Source organism: Solea solea, chromosome 16 (genome assembly GCF_958295425.1).
Source record: "Solea solea chromosome 16, fSolSol10.1, whole genome shotgun sequence".
NCBI lineage: Eukaryota > Metazoa > Chordata > Actinopteri > Pleuronectiformes > Soleidae > Solea > Solea solea.
In genome coordinates, this window is record NC_081149.1 from 2,546,201 (window position 1) to 2,551,200 (window position 5,000).

The 5,000-nt window shown below is 51.3% G+C and overlaps 13 non-coding genes across 13 annotated transcripts; 9 read left to right on the forward strand and 4 right to left on the reverse strand.

Annotated features, from left to right (window-relative positions):
• The first annotated feature begins 175 nt into the window (after positions 1 to 175).
• LOC131476230 (5S ribosomal RNA) lies at positions 176 to 294 on the forward strand. The gene has a single exon (XR_009242609.1). It is a non-coding gene; the product is annotated as a 5S ribosomal RNA (ribosomal RNA).
• A 124-nt stretch (positions 295 to 418) lies between these two features.
• Positions 419 to 611, reverse strand: LOC131441824 (U2 spliceosomal RNA). Its single transcript, XR_009232420.1, has one exon. It is a non-coding gene; the product is annotated as a U2 spliceosomal RNA (small nuclear RNA).
• Positions 612 to 919: 308 nt separating this feature from the next.
• On the forward strand, positions 920 to 1,038 carry LOC131476233 (5S ribosomal RNA). Its single transcript, XR_009242611.1, has one exon. It is a non-coding gene; the product is annotated as a 5S ribosomal RNA (ribosomal RNA).
• A 296-nt stretch (positions 1,039 to 1,334) lies between these two features.
• LOC131476234 (5S ribosomal RNA) lies at positions 1,335 to 1,453 on the forward strand. The gene has a single exon (XR_009242612.1). It is a non-coding gene; the product is annotated as a 5S ribosomal RNA (ribosomal RNA).
• A 296-nt stretch (positions 1,454 to 1,749) lies between these two features.
• LOC131476235 (5S ribosomal RNA) lies at positions 1,750 to 1,868 on the forward strand. The gene has a single exon (XR_009242613.1). It is a non-coding gene; the product is annotated as a 5S ribosomal RNA (ribosomal RNA).
• Positions 1,869 to 1,992: 124 nt separating this feature from the next.
• On the reverse strand, positions 1,993 to 2,185 carry LOC131441825 (U2 spliceosomal RNA). Its single transcript, XR_009232421.1, has one exon. It is a non-coding gene; the product is annotated as a U2 spliceosomal RNA (small nuclear RNA).
• Positions 2,186 to 2,493: 308 nt separating this feature from the next.
• On the forward strand, positions 2,494 to 2,612 carry LOC131476236 (5S ribosomal RNA). The gene has a single exon (XR_009242614.1). It is a non-coding gene; the product is annotated as a 5S ribosomal RNA (ribosomal RNA).
• A 296-nt stretch (positions 2,613 to 2,908) lies between these two features.
• LOC131476237 (5S ribosomal RNA) lies at positions 2,909 to 3,027 on the forward strand. Its single transcript, XR_009242615.1, has one exon. It is a non-coding gene; the product is annotated as a 5S ribosomal RNA (ribosomal RNA).
• A 124-nt stretch (positions 3,028 to 3,151) lies between these two features.
• LOC131441826 (U2 spliceosomal RNA) lies at positions 3,152 to 3,344 on the reverse strand. The gene has a single exon (XR_009232422.1). It is a non-coding gene; the product is annotated as a U2 spliceosomal RNA (small nuclear RNA).
• Positions 3,345 to 3,652: 308 nt separating this feature from the next.
• LOC131476238 (5S ribosomal RNA) lies at positions 3,653 to 3,771 on the forward strand. Its single transcript, XR_009242616.1, has one exon. It is a non-coding gene; the product is annotated as a 5S ribosomal RNA (ribosomal RNA).
• Positions 3,772 to 4,067: 296 nt separating this feature from the next.
• LOC131476239 (5S ribosomal RNA) lies at positions 4,068 to 4,186 on the forward strand. The gene has a single exon (XR_009242617.1). It is a non-coding gene; the product is annotated as a 5S ribosomal RNA (ribosomal RNA).
• A 124-nt stretch (positions 4,187 to 4,310) lies between these two features.
• On the reverse strand, positions 4,311 to 4,503 carry LOC131442224 (U2 spliceosomal RNA). Its single transcript, XR_009232800.1, has one exon. It is a non-coding gene; the product is annotated as a U2 spliceosomal RNA (small nuclear RNA).
• Positions 4,504 to 4,811: 308 nt separating this feature from the next.
• Positions 4,812 to 4,930, forward strand: LOC131441137 (5S ribosomal RNA). The gene has a single exon (XR_009231813.1). It is a non-coding gene; the product is annotated as a 5S ribosomal RNA (ribosomal RNA).
• Positions 4,931 to 5,000: the final 70 nt, after the last annotated feature.

Here is a 5,000-nt window from a genome sequence, read left to right on the forward strand (position 1 = left end):
AGATGGGCAGCAGCTTACCCATCTCGATGTAGCTTCCTAATACTGGAATATAGTGTAGCAGGTAGTGGAGATAAAGGCTCAAGTGCAGTGTGTTCGAAAGGCTGACTTTTGAGCTCCTCCACGAGCAGGGGGCCTTGCCTAGTCTATAAAAGGAGTCTGTGTCCCCAGCCCGTCGGCTTACGGCCATACCACCCTGAGCACGCCCGATCTCGTCTGATCTCGGAAGCTAAGCAGGGTCGGGCCTGGTTAGTACTTGGATGGGAGACCGCCTGGGAATACCAGGTGCTGTAAGCTTTTACACTGCTGCTTCCTTACAAGAAACATGGGCTTGCAATTACGTTGACGCACGGGCACGGGCACAGGCACACGTTAACGTCCTTCTAGTTCCAGCCTTGCTTTGGTTTTCACAGAAAAAAGAGAATGGTGCACCGTTCCTGGTGGCACTGCAATGCCAGGTCAATGCAAGGAGTGAAGAGAGCAAGCCCCAGTTTTCACCTCCCAATGCTCAAAAATGCATTTAATATTTAATCCCCATATAGAGGACATATCAGATATTAAACTGATAAGAACAGATACTACACTTGATCTTAGCCAAAAGGCCGAGAAGCGATGGCCCACAAGTGTCTGGGGCCAACTCAAGATCTTGGCACACAAGTTACTTGTTGTGGTGCCATGTTTTTTAAGTGCGCATAACAAAGGCTGCTGCTGATCACCTCCGCCCCAAGGTGATCTAAGTGCACCTCTGAGCCTTGACGGACAGCTGCTTGACATTTGACACACTCAAAGGGCGCGGCCATACAGCAAAGCCCACCAAAAACAACTTAAACTCTTGAACGTTCGAAAGGCTGACTTTTGAGCTCCTCCACGAGCAGGGGGCCTTGCCTAGTCTATAAAAGGAGTCTGTGTCCCCAGCCCGTCGGCTTACGGCCATACCACCCTGAGCACGCCCGATCTCGTCTGATCTCGGAAGCTAAGCAGGGTCGGGCCTGGTTAGTACTTGGATGGGAGACCGCCTGGGAATACCAGGTGCTGTAAGCTTTTACACTGCTGCTTCCTTACAAGAAACATGGGCTTGCAATTACGTTGACACACGGGCACACGTTAACGTCCTTCTAGTTTCAGCCTTGGATGTCGCTCTGCAAGCACGTGAGAAGCTTGGAGATGGGCAGCAGCTTACCCATCTCGATGTAGCTTCCTAATACTGGAATATAGTGTAGCAGGTAGTGGAGATGAAGGCTCAAGTGCAGTGTGTTCGAAAGGCTGACTTTTGAGCTCCTCCACGAGCAGGGGGCCTTGCCTAGTCTATAAAAGGAGTCTGTGTCCCCAGCCCGTCGGCTTACGGCCATACCACCCTGAGCACGCCCGATCTCGTCTGATCTCGGAAGCTAAGCAGGGTCGGGCCTGGTTAGTACTTGGATGGGAGACCGCCTGGGAATACCAGGTGCTGTAAGCTTTTACACTGCTGCTTCCTTACAAGAAACATGGGCTTGCAATTACGTTGACGCACGGGCACACGTTAACGTCCTTCTAGTTTCAGCCTTGGATGTCGCTCTGCAAGCACGTGAGAAGCTTGGAGATGGGGAGCAGCTTACCCATCTCGGTGTAGCTTCCTAATACTGGAATAGAGTGTAGCAGGTAGTGGAGATAAAGGCTCAAGTGCAGTGTGTTCGAAAGGCTGACTTTTGAGCTCCTCCACGAGCAGGGGGCCTTGCCTAGTCTATAAAAGGAGTCTGTGTCCCCAGCCCGTCGGCTTACGGCCATACCACCCTGAGCACGCCCGATCTCGTCTGATCTCGGAAGCTAAGCAGGGTCGGGCCTGGTTAGTACTTGGATGGGAGACCGCCTGGGAATACCAGGTGCTGTAAGCTTTTACACTGCTGCTTCCTTACAAGAAACATGGGCTTGCAATTACGTTGACGCACGGGCACGGGCACAGGCACACGTTAACGTCCTTCTAGTTCCAGCCTTGCTTTGGTTTTCACAGAAAAAAGAGAATGGTGCACCGTTCCTGGTGGCACTGCAATGCCAGGTCAATGCAAGGAGTGAAGAGAGCAAGCCCCAGTTTTCACCTCCCAATGCTCAAAAATGCATTTAATATTTAATCCCCATATAGAGGACATATCAGATATTAAACTGATAAGAACAGATACTACACTTGATCTTAGCCAAAAGGCCGAGAAGCGATGGCCCACAAGTGTCTGGGGCCAACTCAAGATCTTGGCACACAAGTTTCTTGTTGTGGTGCCATGTTTTTTAAGTGCGCATAACAAAGGCTGCTGCTGATCACCTCCGCCCCAAGGTGATCTAAGTGCACCTCTGAGCCTTGACGGACAGCTGCTTGACATTTGACACACTCAAAGGGCGCGGCCATACAGCAAAGCCCACCAAAAACAACTTAAACTCTTGAACGTTCGAAAGGCTGACTTTTGAGCTCCTCCACGAGCAGGGGGCCTTGCCTAGTCTATAAAAGGAGTCTGTGTCCCCAGCCCGTCGGCTTACGGCCATACCACCCTGAGCACGCCCGATCTCGTCTGATCTCGGAAGCTAAGCAGGGTCGGGCCTGGTTAGTACTTGGATGGGAGACCGCCTGGGAATACCAGGTGCTGTAAGCTTTTACACTGCTGCTTCCTTACAAGAAACATGGGCTTGCAATTACGTTGACGCACGGGCACACGTTAACGTCCTTCTAGTTTCAGCCTTGGATGTCGCTCTGCAAGCACGTGAGAAGCTTGGAGATGGGCAGCAGCTTACCCATCTCGATGTAGCTTCCTAATACTGGAATATAGTGTAGCAGGTAGTGGAGATAAAGGCTCAAGTGCAGTGTGTTCGAAAGGCTGACTTTTGAGCTCCTCCACGAGCAGGGGGCCTTGCCTAGTCTATAAAAGGAGTCTGTGTCCCCAGCCCGTCGGCTTACGGCCATACCACCCTGAGCACGCCCGATCTCGTCTGATCTCGGAAGCTAAGCAGGGTCGGGCCTGGTTAGTACTTGGATGGGAGACCGCCTGGGAATACCAGGTGCTGTAAGCTTTTACACTGCTGCTTCCTTACAAGAAACATGGGCTTGCAATTACGTTGACGCACGGGCACGGGCACAGGCACACGTTAACGTCCTTCTAGTTCCAGCCTTGCTTTGGTTTTCACAGAAAAAAGAGAATGGTGCACCGTTCCTGGTGGCACTGCAATGCCAGGTCAATGCAAGGAGTGAAGAGAGCAAGCCCCAGTTTTCACCTCCCAATGCTCAAAAATGCATTTAATATTTAATCCCCATATAGAGGACATATCAGATATTAAACTGATAAGAACAGATACTACACTTGATCTTAGCCAAAAGGCCGAGAAGCGATGGCCCACAAGTGTCTGGGGCCAACTCAAGATCTTGGCACACAAGTTTCTTGTTGTGGTGCCATGTTTTTTAAGTGCGCATAACAAAGGCTGCTGCTGATCACCTCCGCCCCAAGGTGATCTAAGTGCACCTCTGAGCCTTGACGGACAGCTGCTTGACATTTGACACACTCAAAGGGCGCGGCCATACAGCAAAGCCCACCAAAAACAACTTAAACTCTTGAACGTTCGAAAGGCTGACTTTTGAGCTCCTCCACGAGCAGGGGGCCTTGCCTAGTCTATAAAAGGAGTCTGTGTCCCCAGCCCGTCGGCTTACGGCCATACCACCCTGAGCACGCCCGATCTCGTCTGATCTCGGAAGCTAAGCAGGGTCGGGCCTGGTTAGTACTTGGATGGGAGACCGCCTGGGAATACCAGGTGCTGTAAGCTTTTACACTGCTGCTTCCTTACAAGAAACATGGGCTTGCAATTACGTTGACGCACGGGCACACGTTAACGTCCTTCTAGTTTCAGCCTTGGATGTCGCTCTGCAAGCACGTGAGAAGCTTGGAGATGGGCAGCAGCTTACCCAACTCGATGTAGCTTCCTAATACTGGAATATAGTGTAGCAGGTAGTGGAGATAAAGGCTCAAGTGCAGTGTGTTCGAAAGGCTGACTTTTGAGCTCCTCCACGAGCAGGGGGCCTTGCCTAGTCTATAAAAGGAGTCTGTGTCCCCAGCCCGTCGGCTTACGGCCATACCACCCTGAGCACGCCCGATCTCGTCTGATCTCGGAAGCTAAGCAGGGTCGGGCCTGGTTAGTACTTGGATGGGAGACCGCCTGGGAATACCAGGTGCTGTAAGCTTTTACACTGCTGCTTCCTTACAAGAAACATGGGCTTGCAATTACATGGACGCACGGGCACGGGCACAGGCACACGTTAACGTCCTTCTAGTTCCAGCCTTGCTTTGGTTTTCACAGAAAAAAGGGAGTGGTGCACCGTTCCTGGTGGCACTGCAATGCCAGGTCAATGCAAGGAGTGAAGAGAGCAAGCCCCAGTTTTCACCTCCCAATGCTCAAAAATGCATTTAATATTTAATCCCCATATAGAGGACATATCAGATATTAAACTGATAAGAACAGATACTACACTTGATCTTAGCCAAAAGGCCGAGAAGGGATGGCCCACAAGTGTCTGGGGCCAAATCAAGATCTTGGCACACAAGTTACTTGTTGTGGTGCCATGTTTTTTAAGTGCGCATAACAAAGGCTGCTGCTGATCACCTCCGCCCCAAGGTGATCTAAGTGCACCTCTGAGCCTTGACGGACAGCTGCTTGACATTTGACACACTCAAAGGGCGCGGCCATACAGCAAAGCCCACCAAAAACAACTTAAACTCTTGAACGTTCGAAAGGCTGACCTTTGAGCTCCTCCACGAGCAGGGGGCCTTGCCTAGTCTATAAAAGGAGTCTGTGTCCCCAGCCCATCGGCTTACGGCCATACCACCCTGAGCAGGCCAGATCTCGTCAGATCTCGGAAGTTAAGCAGGGTCGGGCCTGGTTAGTACTTGGATGGGAGACCGCCTGGGAATACCAGGTGCTGTAAGCTTTTACACTGCTGCTTCCTTACAAGAAACATGGGCTTGCAATTACGTTGACGCACAGGCACACGTTAACGT